General features: G+C 40.2%; 1 protein-coding gene across 2 annotated transcripts in view; it reads left to right on the plus strand.

Annotated features, from left to right (window-relative positions):
- The window catches only part of kcnq1.2 (potassium voltage-gated channel, KQT-like subfamily, member 1.2), a 178503-nt gene that overhangs the window by 157319 nt on the left and 2810 nt on the right, over positions 1 to 18374 (plus strand). The window lies entirely within an intron of this gene.

Below are 18374 nucleotides of genomic sequence, written 5' to 3' on the forward strand. Positions count from 1 at the left end.
AAGAAGGAGTGGTCTGAATGTGTGTGTGTGTTGTGGGATAGTTGTCAGATTTATTTATTTTTTGCTATGATGTTCATCTTCTAGTATTTTTATTGTTTATATGTTTGATCTTGGCTTTGAAAAGGCTGGTGAGCTATAGTTTAAAAGCAAGCAGTTGCATGGTGAGCCAGACAGCAAAGATGCATCAGTAGTGAGTCATCTTACTTGGGGGCAGCTTATGTGGTGCGATGTGTGACCTGTACAGGTCCCTGTGAAAGGGACTGACACTCAGCCACCGTTGTCCAGCTTGGGTGGTTCTTTCTCATTGCACGTGCATACCCAAGAGCAAATTTGCACTACATCACATTAACCAAGTCTTCATATTTTCCATACTAAGTTATGAACACTCAGCCGTGCATGTGGAAGTTTGATTTTCCTCGTACTCTTTTCCCACAAACTGCCCTTTTTTTCTATTTATGGTCCCAGAATAGATTTAGTTTTGGGGGTGTGGGTGAGGGTTGTTTAAGTCAGAAATGAATGTTTCTCTTATATTTCTCTCACCCTCTCTGACAGTGGACACTTTGTGTCGAGCTTGTGTGTTTGTTAAAAATAGAGTTTACTCAGCAGAGTACTTGAATAGATTGAGCTACCTGCAGACATTTCCTGACTAGAGCTGTATTTCCTACCCTCTGCTAGATCAACAGGCCATCTAAATAGGGACAGTGACCTGTCCGGTCCTGATTGTTTCCTTTTAGGAGGCTGGATCGTTGCTTGATGATGGCATAGGAGGAGTCGTGTTTGATGTTTACTACAAGCTAAAAATACTACCCAGCCGCATTTGTCTGAGGGGGTGGGGGTTCATGTGTGTGCCTGTTGCCCCAAGTCCAACAGCTGGAGACTTGAGAGAGCCTCCATGATTTCTGAGGGGGGACAACAGGTGGGAAAGTAGGCGTGGGTGTCTGTTGTACTGCGCATACTGTGTTTCTGAATGTGTGGAATGATTTAGGTGGGTCTGCGCGTGTGTGTGTATTATGGCAACTATGTGATTATGTGTGCAGAAATATGTGCTTACATGTGTTATTCACACAAACACACTATTAGTTGGATTACACATAAAAATGTCCATGTAATTTTGTTACATATGTACTGTGTAAAAGAGCTAAAGGAATCTGCTCAAATGGAATTGGTTAATTCAGTTTCGGCCAAGCACATTTTCCTTAATGATTAATTATGTCAATAAATTAATCTGTGATTTCATATATTTCAGTTGCATTCTTCTCAGAATTATTCATTCATGTTTAAGGAGTGTGTCATGCAAAACCTGGATGTATAGGAAGGCTTGAATTGTCGTATTCATCGTCATATTTTCTTACATATTGAAACTATGGCAGTACTATGAATTAAAATGAACAATCTTATTGTTGATGCCAGTGTAAAACTGTGCAACTTTCTGCACCTCTTGCTTTCACCCTGATGAAACCAGGCATTTGGCCTTCCCAAAGGACAGGACTGTTGTGCCTTGGCAGCTATTCTTCTCTGTCCCTCCGTAAAATTCAAGTGGTAACAGATTCCTTTGATTAAATACCTCCTTGCTTGTGTAGCAACAATCAGATAAGGGTTACCATGTAGGGAATGTAAATGATGATAACAAGGTAAATCCACCATCTAGCAAGTGTCCCTGGATTATTGTGGGCATACCTGATGGTTACAATAAAGCAGGCAACTACATGCATATGGCAACCACCGACAGATAATTCATGTTTTAAAAATTTCCTTTAAAAATAAAGCCCAACATCTTAATCTTAAGTAAGTAGTTATCATTTAAGCTAGCATTGCTCACCCTCTTCATAATCCAATTTATTTTACTGTACACCAAATACAGTAACATCGTTAAGGCAGAGCTAGGAAGCAGGGGATCTTTGGCAAGCCGCGATGACCGGGCCAAATGTGTGGAATAGTTTCATCTGGTCTTATCAGTTTCATGTTTTGTTTTGTCTGCTGAGCCTGGCAGGCCCAGTGTTGGTCCTCAGTAAAGAATGTATGGGTCGTGAAGCAGAGCCGATGGAGTTATTATGAAATCTGGCTCTGAAATAACATCAACTATCCCTGTTCACTATATCTTGCTGGAAGGGCGTGGTTTCATTCACATTTTCGAATATTTCGCTTTTTGGTTACGTTATTGTTAAATTTGCACAATCCTGAGAACTCTCTGAACCCCGTGACCTCACCGCAGTTTCCCCTCACACCATCGCCGATCACATGTCTCTGAGCACAGTCACTGTCTAACCAGGCATCTGTGGTCTGCATACTGATTCTCCTCAGCTTCCCCATGACATTTGCAGACATCATCAAAACATCACTTCCCAAACGCTCAAGCAAAAAAATTAAAAATATATATAAAAAAATTAAAAAATAAACCTCTACAGAGTGAGACTTGCCAAACAACGCCACTTGGGCAAAATGCCACTGTAACAAAAACAACAGGCCGAGTGCAATGGAGAAAAAGCTATATTTGGAAACAGATATGCAGGCGGCAAGCCTTTTTCTTGTTCTGTCTCTAGCTGACTGTTTCCTTTTGAATTTGTGTGTGTGTGTGTGTGTGTGTGTGTGTGTGTGTGTGTGTGTGAGTGTGAGTGTGTGTGATGGACGTGTTGTAATATAGTATGTGTTGGGTGTGTGTAAGTGTGAGTGTGAATGGCGACTGTTGTAATATAGTATAAGAGTTTCAATTGCAAGTAATGGATTTAATGCTGGTTAAAAGGGAAGAGGTTTTCCAGGGTCAGCCTGGCTCCAGACCCTGTGGATCAGCTGGCACATTGTTGGGGCTCTGGCTCCAGCCATACGGCCACTGTCTAGGCGGGACAGACAGCTCGTTGAACATCAGGCATGGGGGATTCTCTATTTTAGATACACAAAGCCACTTGTTCTGCACGGTTTTAGTTTTTATTTGTTTTATGTAGTAGAGTGCAGTTTACTGCTATTAAATGTTAGTATATATAGGGTCTGGCATACATACAGTGGGGCAAAAAAGTATTTAGTCAGCCACCGATTGTGCAAGTTCCCCCACCTAAAATGATGACAGAGGTCAGTAATTTGCACCAGAGGTACACTTCAACTGTGAGAGACAGAATGTGAAAAAAAAATCCATGAATCCACATGGTAGGATTTGTAAAGAATTTATTCGTAAATCAGGGTGGAAAATAAGTATTTGGTCAATAACAAAAATACAACTCAATACTTTGTAACATAACCTTTGTTGGCAATAACAGAGGTCAAACGTTTACTATAGGTCTTTACCAGGTTTGCACACACAGTAGCTGGTATTTTGGCCCATTCCTCCATGCAGATCTTCTCGAGAGCAGTGATGTTTTGGGGCTGTCGCCGAGCAACACGGACTTTCAACTCCCGCCACAGATTTTCTATGGGGTTGAGGTCTGGAGACTGGCTAGGCCACTCCAGGACTTTCAAATGCTTCTTACGGAGCCACTCCTTTGTTGCCCGGGCGGTGTGTTTTGGATCATTGTCATGTTGGAAGACCCAGCCTCGTTTCATCTTCAAAGTTCTCACTGATGGAAGGAGGTTTTGGCTCAAAATCTCACGATACATGGCCCCATTCATTCTGTCCTTAACACGGATCAGTCGTCCTGTCCCCTTGGCAGAAAAACAGCCCCATAGCATGATGTTTCCACCCCCATGCTTCACAGTAGGTATGGTGTTCTTGGGATGCAACTCAGTATTCTTCTTCCTCCAAACACGACGAGTTGAGTTTATACCAAAAAGTTCTACTTTGGTTTCATCTGACCACATGACATTCTCCCAATCCTCTGCTGTATCATCCATGTGCTCTCTGGCAAACTTCAGACGGGCCTGGACATGCACTGGCTTCAGCAGCGGAACACGTCTGGCACTGCGGGATTTGATTCCCTGCCGTTGTAGTGTGTTACTGATGGTGACCTTTGTTACTTTGGTCCCAGCTCTCTGCAGGTCATTCACCAGGTCCCCCCGTGTGGTTCTGGGATCTTTGCTCACCGTTCTCATGATCATTTTGACCCCACGGGATGAGATCTTGCGTGGAGCCCCAGATCGAGGGAGATTATCAGTGGTCTTGTATGTCTTCCATTTTCTGATGATTGCTCCCACAGTTGATTTTTTCACACCAAGCTGCTTGCCTATTGTAGATTCACTCTTCCCAGTCTGGTGCAGGTCTACAATACTTTTCCTGGTGTCCTTCGAAAGCTCTTTGGTCTTGGCCATGGCGGAGTTTGGAGTCTGACTGTTTGAGGCTGTGGACAGGTGTCTTTTATACAGATGATGAGTTCAAACAGGTGCCATTCATACAGGTAACGAGTGGGGGACAGAAAAGCTTCTTACAGAAGACGTTACAGGTCTGTGAGAGCCAGAGATTTTCCTTGTTTGAGGTGACCAAATACTTATTTTCCACCCTGATTTACGAATAAATTCTTTACAAATCCTACCATGTGGATTCATGGATTTTTTTTTCACATTCTGTCTCTCACAGTTGAAGTGTACCTCTGGTGCAAATTACTGACCTCTGTCATCATTTTAAGTGGGGGAACTTGCACAATCGGTGGCTGACTAAATACTTTTTTGCCCCACTGTACTTAAGCAGGATTTTATGTTTTTATCTTCTGTATTAAGCACAATGAGTTTAGATGTAGTGAAATGTGTTGTGTAAATAAAAATGAACATTGTCATACAATTTACAACAAATTGATTATTATTGATTGGTTATATATTGGTTTAATTTCAAACACTGAAATATAAATAATATATTTACAACAGAATACATTTAAATCTGAAAATAAGTTGCCATGAATAAATCAATATACGTATATTAGGAGATACGTTTTGCACTTATTTAGTCCTACTCCCCTTAATACTATTTTGAAATTTCCAAATCAGTGTTACTCCATATAGTATATAATCTACACACACAATACACACATAAAACAATATATACCTCGTCAACCAGGATAACAAACTCCATTTTTTACATTGAACTAGATACCTTGTGATTAACAATCTCCTAAAAGAGCCAATCAAGGGTGTTGAAATGTAAGTAGAGGGAAGAAAGAAGATTGTTACAATGTCCCCAAATGTTTTGATCAAGTGGATATGGCTCAGAATGGTACAGCTACTAACGTGGATATGTTTTACTTTCATATATAAGTAGCTGTGTAGGAGTCGACTTTTGGACTTCTGTATTGCTTGCCGAACACCATACACATAGGCTTGTCTACGAGCACTGCTTCTCAACCATGATCTCAAACATATTTTTATTTGTTGCTATAGAAAGTTTAAACATTCTTTAAAAATTATCGACAGAACAACAAGACGGGGAGATTCGAGCACATAGAGATCCACCTTTGATTCCTTTATAGTGGGACAATGAAGAAAGCTGGAGATGGAGGGTGCCCACTTGAGAGCCTCGACCTGTCAGCCATCTGTCAATCCCAACTATAGGGCGAATCTCCTTAACATCACTACTATTACTAGGAATTTTAGTTTCCAGGTATTTATTTAGAATAAAATTGAAATAAATAAATAAAATCGAGTGCCTCCACTAGCACTATAATAGTAAAGAGTAAAAGAATCCTTAAGTTTATGCTGGTTATCTGAGGTTTCAGTGCTACTGTATTTACAGATGCTCTATGTTAGTATTTTAGCTCCTCAACAAACCTGCAGTGTGTGTTTTGTCGAGGAAAATTATTTTCTGTGCACAAGACAAAATGCCATCTATTTCAATAGTTGCCCTCAACCTAGACCAAAGTGCTGGCACGCCCCCTGCCATTTATAATATCAGGCTGACTGGCCTATTGATGATGAAAACAAAGCCACAGTGTGACTGACCTACAGCAGTGGCTGTAGTAACATGGCACCTCCCTGGTGACTGACGATGCCACGCTGGCTACCACCACAGCCTGGCACAGAAGGGGGAGCATGTATGTGTGTGTGTGTGTGTGTGTCTGTTTGAGGGGCTTGAGGGTCTTTTGGTAGTTGTGGCAGCTGGTAGTGAGAAAGGCGCAGGGGGTAGGGTGGGTGGGTTTCCCTCATTTATAAAGACACTCCTGTGTGAACACTGTGTGAGTCCACACCCTGGATGTATGCAGTCGCATCCAGAAGCCGACCGGCAGATTACCTTTAAATACGCAAACGAAAAATCCTTCCTAGAACTCTCTGAGGTTCATATCCGTATGTGTGCATGCGTGTTCCTCCTCTTCAGTAGATCAGTGTGGGTGATTCAAAGATTTGTCACCTTGAGTCACTGCCTGACTGCTGGTGCAATTTAGAGCAGCGTCGTGTTATTTAGCAGAATTTTTTTTTTTTTTTTTTGCTCCAAGGACACTATGAAATGCCATCAAACTTTCCTGATAGAATCATGTGATGGCTATTCATCATCCCACATTAGAGAACAGTAAGATGAAGAAATCTTAGTGTTTGCGTAATGGTACGTGGCGAAATAATTCCTCAAAAGGAAGAGGCCTCAGAAAACTGGAAATTTTGTTCAGGCAGACAAGCACGGAGTTATTTGTGTTATGATCAAACATGAAAAAAATTACACTTATATGTTAATTTTTTTGTTTGCTTAATGTAAGCAAAACGTATTCAAACATGCTTGCAGCCGTATTCTGTCTTTGTGGGGGTCACCACACTGGGGACCAGTTAGAAGCAGATCATATCCAGCTGTCTCTGAAGACAAATGGTCCATCAGGCAACTGCTCACTCCCCAAACCTGTCCTCTAAACTCCCTCCTAGCCTTCCCCCTCCCCTTCTTCAAGGGTATTTACTTGACTTTATGTAATAAAAATCACTGTGAGTGCCTTTATCAGTTTGGTCACAGGATTAGCATAGGTGTGCGTGGTGTTGGCTCCTGCAAGCAGATTGGAGCAGCTTTAAGTGTTTCTAGATGGACAACATTTTGCTTTATGGGTTTCACATGTAATGGACATTTGAGGGGGGGTTGTTTGTTTGTTTAACATTTGTCCCAACTCCAGCCTTTGATAGGTATCATTTAACATTCCACAGATTTTCATAGAAAATTGAACTTTCATAAAAATGAGACACAAACATTAGTCAAAGTAAAACCATTACTTTGTTTTCTTTCCATGTTTAAAGCAAAATATTTAAAAGAACATAAGCGCTTTCTTTTTTTCTTCTGGCCCGTTCTACTCTATTTAAGCGCTCATTACTCATTAGTACCATTTTTTCAGTGTTTCAAATATCAACATATTCTCAGTCACACATTATGTGACCTATGAATCACATTTTTTTTTCAGCCAGTGGAGCAAAACCCAGACCTGTACTCCTTTGAGCTTCCAGGAGCAGTTTAATCTCTTCACAACTCATAATTCATCTCAATGAGTTTGTTTATGCTTCGCATATATTTTTTTCTGCGCGTAACATTCCCCTGACCCACACAACTCTCAATGGCGAAGACTCAAACGTGCCTCAAACGTGATATCAAAGCCTCTCCCACACTAGAGCGAGCGATTTGATTTATGAATTTTTTTAGCCTTTGTACAGCATGAGAAGCCCGTCTGTGTTCCCCACCAGACGTGCTTATATGGACACACTGGTGGATGTACGCTAACATGTGCATGTGCTCATGTGTGCATTACAAACATATCCAAACAGAATCATCAGTAAATCAAGTGAAACACCCGCTACGTTTCAGCGCACAAGCGTGAGCGCTGAACAACAGAGAGATCAAAGGGGAAAAAAAGAAGCGGAGGGGAGGAGTGGATGCAGGGGATTGTACGTCCTTGTGAAAGTAGCCCTCAGAAACAAAAGCAGCTTTGAGTGCGCACCCACTCAGAAGAGAGATTAGCCAGCACACACCCCTCAACACACCACCACTATCACCAGCAGCACCACCCCTGCTGAAAAAAAAAAGAAAAAAGCTTTGGCTGCAGTTTAGCGGCACGTGGCGCAACCCTTGATACTTACCATGTGCGTCAGGTGCTCTTGCTCGGTTTCCTGTTCTTTAAAAACATACCCACCATTTCCCTCTTTCTCTCCCTCCTTCCCTCAGCCAAAAGCAGTCCATTCACACTGCACCCATCCAGCCTTGCCCGTCATTTCTTCTTACTCTCTTTCTCTTTTTCTGTCCATCTCCTTTCTCCTGCTTTTACAAATACAAAGAACATATTGTATCTGCCAGCGTTAAAGTGAATCCATTCTCTTTGGCAGTGGCCCAGCCGGTGGTGAATCTGAGCTGGGCAAGCTCTGTTTTCCAGTTGGCACCAAGGCCACTGGTGGAGCAATTTGGTCGCTCATTGGGTTGGTGAATTTGAATCTAGCTGACACATTGGTTTGGGATTCATTCATGCAGTCTGTCATTTTTGCTCTCTCTTTCTCTCTCTCTGTCTCTCTTTTTTTTTTCATTCATCTTGCAAATCGTGACCTCAGTTCATCTCTTATAAGGATTTTGAAATGTATGCTTTCTTGGACACCGTCTTTCTTTTCACAATGTGTTACAACATATAGGGATTTCTGGAGGATCACGAGCTCCTCGGGGTTGTACGCAGTTATTTACAATATTATTCAGTTCTCCAGGGCACGTCTATAAATGGGTCACATGAATTTAAACCCAACACTTTCACAGATTCATTGCATTAGTTGGTGGTTTTCTGTTGCCTTTTTCCATCTGATTGGAAACCAGCCTGTTGAGCCTTCAAAAAAACACAGAGGAAGAACATTTTAAGGTCATGGTACTATTCAGATTTAGTTGTGGAAAGTCTTGGAGAAGGTTATTGAATTTTACATCAGGGCCACATCAGCAAAATGCAAAACCCAGAAACACACGCTTTTGAATGTACTAAATAGAGCTTGTAATTACTGAAATATACTTACTATTGCCACTCCTCTTAACACTCCACATAATCCCGAAAACATTGCCAAAGCTGCACAGTTTTGCACAAAAGTCCATATAAACACGCACAGACACAAACATGCCAATAATGAGACGCTATCATATTTCGTAATCATAGTTCAGGCCCAGAACTACCCTCTCCTCAGACATGACAGAGCCCAGAAGATGAGTCAACACACTCATACAATAGCAAAAACAAACTGGTGAATATTTGAAGTTTGTCTGACTGTCTCTCTTTTCTTTACTCACTGAATTTGATTCCCCTTCCTTTAATAGCTGGCTAATACTTGTCTTTTTCTGTCAGTAGTTCTCTTTTACTGCATGTGTCTGTGTATTGTTGAGGGTAGAATGTGATGATAATTATGTAGATGCACTGCTAATTCTGTTGCTTAGTTTTTTAAGGTAGCTTCTGTCGATTTAGGGGAATTGTGGCTTTTTTTAGATCAGCATTTTTTTCAAGGTGCTTTCAATAATGTTATAGTTAGTATCCTGATAAGATTTAATGTATTGTGTCTCGTACATGACATGTTTGTGTGTGTTCTTTCCTGGAGACAAAAAGCAGCTTATGTCCTTTTTTCATTCTGTATGAATTTATAATCTCATTTTTTCTTGGCCTTTTCAGTTTCTCTTTCTCACCTCTGACTTTTATTCTCCATTCATTCATGCCCTGTCACATTGATGATAAAGATGACCTATGTGTAATGCTAGCTTATTATTGGCCCAACAGAAAAGCCAGTGTATGCCCCCTCTGCTGCTTTTCTGCATTGTCCTTTGTGTAAAGACAGAAATGCTGGAGCCTGTGTGTGTTCATATGTGTGTGTTTGTGGTGTAGGTGAAAGACAATGCACACGCAGTTTGGGTGAGCTGCTCAGGGTATCAATAGAGACTCTGAGAAATTCACCTAAACTGACCCATTGTTAATGTTTGCAAATATACAGTACACATTACAGTACACTACAGTATACATTACATTTTATGAAAACAAAGTTATAAAAATATTGCCAAATGCTGTCCTCAGTGTTAAACTTGTATGAAAAATATTCCAAAGTTGACATTTTAATATGGTTAATGTGGCATTTTTTTCTGATTAACAGTGACAACAGCAAACAGTAAAGGTTAACTTTAACTCATAGGCAGTGTAAAAGATGGATATAACCACTGTAGTATGTCACACGGGGGTTTTGCTCTCTGTATTTTTAAGCTCAAATGCTAGTATTTTGGCTTCTGCCCTGTTGTTGTTTTTTTGGGGGGGAGACTGAAATTAACTCATATGGATTAAACAGTCTAGCTAACTTTAGCAAGCTACATAGAAACTGTGCAGGTGTTATTGTGCAGACAAACATATCAGCTAATTATTGCTCCTTTTCAACTCACCTGTTTTGTTAAACTGGATTTGATGGTTCAAATTTTCACAATGCACGATCTACTCTAAATCACATGTTGCCCAAGGTAATCAGTACAAGAACAAAGTATCTGTTACGATGATAAATCAGACAGGTTTTTCTGTTTGCTGATGCTAGCTCTGTTTCTACACCATGTGGGACTGATCTCAGAGCCAGTTACAACCATTGTTAATAGGAGATAAGTCCATAAAATAGAGACACACTACAGTTTCTAATGGGATCCAAGACAAGCGTACTTCCTGTACTTAATCGTGACCACAAGACAGCAGTATTTTAAAGAATAGATAAAAAAAAAAACAGGCAAGAAGCTTTATGACAGAACACTGTTTGACATGAAAGGAGAGAGATCACTTTCACTTAGGTATGTTTTAATTGACATCAATTTTTAGATTTTACTAGGCAAGTACTGCTTGCCTTGCTTATCCTCACTTAAATACGACTGCTAAAGTTTTACTAAAACTTTTGCTTGTATCAGGTTGTAAATATGCTTTTTAATACTATAAAGTTGGATCATTTAACATGGGGATTGACTTCTCTTTGGAGGCATTCTCAACAGGCAGCTAGAGGAACTGTAGTTTATGACACTTTTTCAGCTTCGGGGGTTGTCCCTTGCACTTTTTTAATGTCATTTTTCTTCTATAGCAAAAAATGCCACAAGTGTAATCCTGACATATCATCTTTAAAACATTTACATTTGTAACTCATGTGCTTTTGGATTGATTTCAAGCCATGGTTGGAAACTGGACAACAGAGTGATCAGTGTCATTCTCCTTTTTGCTTTGCTTTAGCTGTGACTTGTTTGGCAGTGTACAGTTATAACAGCGGGGGGGTTTTTTTGCTGAAGGTTCACTGTGGCTGGAAGCTGGTAGTGAGTGCAGTAAACAAAAACAATTAGCTGAAATGTGATAAATGTGAAACTAAGAGAGATAGCAGAGTCTCTCTTAGTTTTGTCTCTGCTGATGTGTGTTTATACAAAACATCTTTCACATTTTCTACAATGTATATGGACTAGAACAACTTTGATTGATACAGTTAGTTTTAAATAATATCTTTAATCAAAAATATGGTAAGTGTTTATTGCAGGGATAGACTGTATAAAAGTCATTTTGGAATGTATTTAACTGAGGATGCATTTGTGTTACACATTAAGAAAAGTACTGGCTCCCGGTGCAGTTATTGGCCTGATGTCAATGCTGGACCATTGGTGAGTTTTACACACCGTGCACCTCAGATCTCCACTGCCCCACTTTGAAACTTTATGCAGTCTGAGTAGCTTTGGCTCCTGATAAGTTCCACTTTGCAATAATGCCACTTTCAGTTGAGTGTGGAATATATAGAACGGAATACATTTCATGAACTGATGTTTCAGCTGTGAAATCCTATTACAATACAACACAAAAAGTCTTTTTTTTTTTACAAAAATGTGTGAAGGCAGGCTGCATGGTTAGGCGCTTTAGGGCGATCGTGGCTCAAGAATTGGCAGATCGTCTTGTAATCGGAAGGTTGCCGCTTCGAGCCCCGGCTCCGACAGTTTCGGTCGTTGTGTCCTTGGGCATGACACTTCTGGTGTTGGCCAGAGGGGCCGATGGCGCAATATGGCAGCCTCACTTCTGTCACTTTGCCCCAGGGCAGCTGTGGCTACAACTGTAGCTTGCCTCCACGAATGTGAGAGTGAATGAATAGTGGAATTGTAAAGTGCTTTGAGGGTCTCGAAAAGCGATATATAAATGCAATCCATAATTATTATTTTTTTACACCTATGGCAATAGTCTTGAAACACTTGAATTAAAAATTTAAGAGGTGTGGTCCAGTACTTGCCCATATAAACTGTTTATGTTAGGCTTAGGTTCTAAGATTAGGCTCAAAACTTTGCTTTTTGTCATATGATTTGTCAATCATATAGTTAGGGCTGGATCAGGTGACCATAAACCATCTATTTGTTATGCTTCAATAGGCCTAGGCTCCTGGGGGACTTCCAATGGTACCCTGAGAATGTCTTCTTCACCCACCTGTTTCCATTCTGTGTGTTTATACGTCATTGCTGTATTTAATTATTTGTAATCATCAAATTATAGCCTTTTGTCCTGTCTCTTGTTGCCTTCTTTCCCCTTACCCCATGCAGTTGTGGCTGACAAGCCTAGTTCTGCTGGAGGTTTCTTCATGTTAAAAGGGAGTTTTTCCTTCCCACTGTTCCCAAGTGCTTCCTTATAGGAGATCATCTGATTATTGGGGTTTCTTTCCAATTTTGTAGACTCTTTAACGTATATTATAAAGCACCATGAGGTGCCTTTTGTAATGAATTGGTGCTATATAAATACAGTTGAATTGGGTGTTAACGCTCTTTGTTCCACAAGACTGTCAATACAATCTCTTGTAATATGAAAGTGTTTTTGTCGTAACAGTAGTCTTCACAATATTGTTATTATACAAGAGGGTACCTTTTAATTAGGAAAAAAATCAAACATATCCCCTTTTCCTGCCTCATTGAGCTATCATCAGCTGACTTCAGTTTCTGTAGTGGGAAGAGGAAATAATCAGTCATCAAGTTTTTGAGAAATGGAGTTATGAGCAACACTTTTATTTTTAGTCAAGCTCAAACTGCATCTAGAAAAGACTAGAAAAGTCTAGAACAGACTATCTACTACTGCTGTATGCCAAACCCCAACGAAGAAGCCAAAGCCTGATTTTCAGCGCTTCATGTAGCCTAAGGTTTATATTGTAAACTAATAATAATGTGACAATGAATCTCAGGCTGTGAGAGCAAAGCAAAAGTAGTGTAGAGAGCAGTGTAAAGACTTAATTTCTTCAGGGAGTAAATAAGTGACATAATGTATAACTTTTTGAGAAAGTAACAAGTGATTTGTAATACAATACCTTTCTGTAATGACCCCTCACGGTGATTGTTAGTGTGCAATCTCAGAAAAAAATTAAAAAGCTACTTAAAATCTAGCTTTGTAATTCACACGGATTTAATGGGAATTAGAAATGAATTGAAATGAACATCATATGAGTCATTGTCTGGCTGTATAAGTAGGCACTGTCATAACAAAAGCGAGAAAAAGTGAGACTGTAAAACTTGTGCTGTGCAGGTTAAGTCAAGGGGTTTTTTGAGGTCAGTGTGGTGGGAAAACACTACATATTCATTACAGCATGCGAGGATGGTGACCAGCACAATTGTTTCCCTCTTGTCATATCTGTTTTTCTGTCTCAGCTCTGGTGCTATTGTCTCATGCAACCAACAGCGTTTCAATGACAGGAATCTTGTTTTGTTGAATAGCGCTGCCTGGACTGACACAGATGCCAAGACATTCCTGGAGCTGGTAGTCTTTCCTTCTTGGCTACTCTACTTTACTCTCCTTCTGTTTTCTCTATTTTCACTCCTATTCCCTCCTCATCTTTCCCTAGTCCTCCTCAAGGTGACTGTCAACGTGAGAGAAACAGAAGAAGAGAACGCAAGTGGAATGGACAGGTTTATATTAAAGTTTTGTTCCCTTCTTTCTTTCTTTCTTTCTTTCTTTCTTTCTTTCTTTCTTTCTTTCTTTCTTTCTTTCTTTCTTTCTTGCTTGTGTGTTAGGGTGTTGAATGCTCAAAGAAAAGCTGTGTACTCGGCAGTCCAGTCAGGATTGCGCAATACAATGTATATCCCAGTGTTGTTTTCCCCAGCTGAATAAGCCACGCCACTTCACAACACCTAATTACCATTCATTACATGTCAAGGTTAGCATACACTCCCTCGTTCGTACGTATCTCATGTCCTTCTTACATTTCCTACCTCCATTTGTCAGTAATCCTGCGATGGTAGAAGTTGGCAAGACTCAAAGAATGCAGCAATAGCAAGCCTGAGCTTTTCTCCAGGCTTTATAAAGTCCCCAACAGATGGCAGTGTGAATCATCCTATCGGCAAAGACCAGCTTGTGATGAGTGAATCATGTATTACTAGACTTCTTCCTATGAAATTGTAAAGCAGACACAAATCTTGTGAAATTATTAATTATACCTTGTAGCATTTTTAAACAAGGTTACAAAATTCTGCTTGAGACAAGCTGCATCTCCAGAAATAAATGAAAATGTAAAAAAATAATGAACATTCAATCAGCGTTAGGCCACATACTATTTGTGGTGAGAAGGCTTTATGAAGCTGACACATGTTAAACCAACATGTGATGTTATCTGTTCTCATTTCCATCCTGGGTGGTTTTTACTGCTCTTTGTGCTGTGGCTCCACTTTACAAGTTGATTGTCTTGTGTGTTATTTTATCTGATCATGAACTTGGTTTGGACCAGACTTTGAATATGGCCACAGGGAGCGAATCATCCTCTATCCTAAGCGGCAGAATTTTTCTACTCCAGCTGCAGTTAAGTCCATAAGTATTTAGACAAACACACATCTTGTTTTTCTATATTTTTGCCCTCTCTACACTTCTACAGTGGATTTAGCTCAAAGGATCAAGATGCGACCGAAGTGTCGAAATAGAAGTCGCAGGATCAATTGTTGAGTGCGCAGTGCAGTAAAGGCATGGCAGAGGATCTCAAATGAGGAAACGCAGCATTTGGTGATGTCCATGTGTTCTAGACTTCAGGCAGTCAGTGACGGCAAAGAATTTTCATCCAAGTATTAAAAAAATATATAAATGTAAAATTATGTTTGTTCTATTACTACATACTACATACAGTTTCTTGGACAGTCTGTTAGACTGGTGACATGACGACTTTTACGACAGTGTTAGCATCTCAACAAGGGCGTGGCTTCTTGTTGGCTCCATTTTTTTTGTTTGTTGTTTACTAGGTGACAAGAGTGGAATTTATGCACATTGTATGTGGCTGTACTTGTTATTGTGTACAAGACAACAGACAGTCCCAGGGGAGGGCAGGAAGGTGGTTCAGGAAGGGTGTTCCTGTGTGAACGGGAGCTCTATGCTCTCCTCACCACTGTGGTTCATGTCTCGACTGATTGTTCTTATGATTGGAAGTACATGAAGTACTAGTGAAAAATAGAACAAAGTGTACCTGCTTTGTTTGCTAACTTTATATAACATCCCTTTGTGTTCCCACAGTCATTGATTTTGACATTTTCTGTAAGTTAGATGATAGTCGACAACATTTACCAATTGCAGCCTTTACACTTTTTTCCTCTCTCGCTCACTCTCTGAACTGGCTCAGTCAGTCAAAGGGACCTCAGTGGAATTCAGGGAAAGCCCTGCTGCTGTAGTGTCAGGTTTGTGACTTATCCCATGTGTTGTCTGTGGTCAGAGGGCGAGGCAGGGACAGCTGGAGCATCACCTGTCACTGGATCGCATTTGTTTTTATGACACAGCAGTGGTTCGATCATAGCCCTAGTACAAATCACTGTGGACACCTATATAAATAATGGCACATTACAAAGTGTGCCACATTTAATTAGTATTTCTTCTGTATGTGCACTGTGACATAAACGAACAGTGAAGCAGAAGGAACTTTCTCAAACTTTATAACCACATGGATTATTGTAAAGGCTAATGTCCGTATGATAATATGTAGATTCATATGTAAAAAGGAAATTTGTGTATTGAATAACTTTGTAAAAAGGCTTGTTATCATCTCTCATGGGGTCACGTAAATGGTTTTAACTATTATGTTTTTTTATTACACCTCAGCATAGATTCCAAAAGAAAAAACACCTCTGACATACGCTAGTGATATATTCAAACACATGCGCTTTGTCCCCCTCTCACCGGCACCGGCCCCCTTTCGACCCCATAAAGCGCACACATACATAAAGTCAGTTGCAATAAATAGGTCCGCCGTGTTTTGGAACACGCCTGTCTAATTATGTTTTTCTTGTCTCTCTGTGGGTCTCCTGGGCATTTCCTTTCAGATTCACAACAGGAGGAATTCCTGATCCATTTTAAGCTCCAACGAGAATGTTGATAAGTCTGTAGATTACCAGCAAACATGTTTATGATACCCTATTATTCTCTAAGCTTCATCCAGGCCCAGCGCGTGCTTCATCTACTTAGCACAGCTATTTAGGTCATGGGACAATCTCAGAAAAGTCCAGTGGGTGGTGAAATATAAGCAAACCTTAGCAGAAAAGGTCAAAATGAAGTTATTGTTGCACAGTCATACTGCAGAATATTGGCAACACAATTCAGAGCAATTCAAACTTTATGAGTAAGTGAAGGTAGCGCATTGAGGCACGACTGGGACGCTACTATCTGTGTAATCTTTAACTTGAAATGCGTATCATAAATTTCAGGGTAAAGCCATCCTGTCTTGATGTCTAGACTCTTCTGATTTGACAGTGTACAGTTATCTGTGAATTATGGCCATTGCCGTGCTGTGATGTGATTTCACTCTTCCCTGTGACCTACTCTGATATCTGAGATTTACGCTTCCTATTATGGCTCATATTTCAACAACAATAATAGCCGCTAAATGTCCTACTCTACCATAAAAATGTCTCGGCCATCAGACACACACAGTAAAAGATGGGGAGGGGAAAAAAAGGCACATACCCTTTATCCTAGAAAATGCCACTGATGTTATGATGTTAACTGCACAACTGTGCCTTGCCAGTAACACAACAGCGCTGTGCAGAGACCACAGTCTGAATCTGTGTGCTCTGCCTGATGCTTGAGATGCTCTTTGATGTGAGTTGCTGTTTAGGCTTTGATTTATGAAGCACAGTCATTTTCTACAGTTTCTTGAAGACATCTGAGCCATCAGAGGATTTTGGTTTGTGTGTGTATGTCTGTAATTGCTAGATAAGTTTAAAGGTAAAACCAAGGTTAAGGCTAAGAATATGTGAAGATATAATCTACCACATTTACTCACACAGTGACCAGGGCCTTTGTATGCTTTTAGCTGCAGAAGATATCAGGCCTTTATTTGAAGCAATATGCTTATATTTATAGGCTGGCCTTTTTTTTCTAATTCAGGCGACTAATAATAAGATATGTTAAAGCATATCATTTTAAGTCTTGATCTCCTTGTCAAAGTTACTTCTTAGTGCTGTTGATGCTGTGGAGAACGGTGAATCTTTATCAGAAAGAATCTGGACAAGGTGTTATTTTAGCAACAAGCAGATTGGGACAGAATGCTGTTACATGTGCCAGCACAACTGTCATCAACACAGAAGCCCGCTGCACTCATAGTGTCACAGTTGGCCTAGTGTAGCACAAAGTTAAATAAAACACAATGTGAGGAACTGAAGTAGAGCATGTTAGGCTTTACACTTTATGCAACTGACTTAAATTCAAAACTCAGGCTTTATTTCTTAACAGGGCTTTTTATAATTGCAGCATTTGCAGGCTTTAGGGGGCGGGCCTTGCCAACCACTCCAACCGTCATTATCAGACACCCAGCTTTTAATAGACTGTTAGTTTTTATTTAACTTCTGTACTTTTTCCCCTAAGTGTGGCATGCTAATGTCATTAGCAAGCTCCATATGCTCGTTATTTCAGTTTAACTTAGTGACTGGGTGTTTCTCATATTTAGTAGAGTATTTAGACACATTGGGAAGCTAACAGAGAGTCTGGAAGCAAAAATGACATTTTAATTCATGCTCATTGGTACTGCACTGCTTAGTGTTATTTTTGACATGCAGAATGAACAGAAAAACATGATCTGTCAGAAACCAAGGTTAGTATTATTATTAGTAGTAGTAGTACTTTTAGAAGTAAGTGGTGGAAAACAGTGGTGAAACTATTTTTGAACCTCCAGCTCCTGCAAATAATTAAAAAGTATAAATAGAAGTTTTTCGTTTTTTGTATGTCCATGGATGGGTTTAAATCCATATTGTTGAATGGGTGGATGACTTTTTGTGTAAAGCACTTTGGGGTCCTTAGGGACTAGTAAAAGCGCTATACAAATACAGGCCATTTACCATTTGTTACAGAAAGAAAATTGCTTATTAATTTACAAATGTATTTGTAAATTAATTTATTTGTATAGCGCTTTTACTAGCCCCCCCCTAGGGACCCCAAAGCGCTTTATCATCCACCCATTCACACACTGGTGGAGGCAAGCTACAGTTGTAGCCACAGCTGGCCTGGGGCAGACTGACAGAAGCGAGGCTGCCATATCGCGCCATCGGCCCTCCTGGCCAACACCAGTAGGCG

Source organism: Haplochromis burtoni, unplaced genomic scaffold (genome assembly GCF_018398535.1).
Source record: "Haplochromis burtoni strain Fernald_Lab_line unplaced genomic scaffold, NCSU_Asbu1 Contig_104, whole genome shotgun sequence".
Taxonomy (NCBI): domain Eukaryota; kingdom Metazoa; phylum Chordata; class Actinopteri; order Cichliformes; family Cichlidae; genus Haplochromis; species Haplochromis burtoni.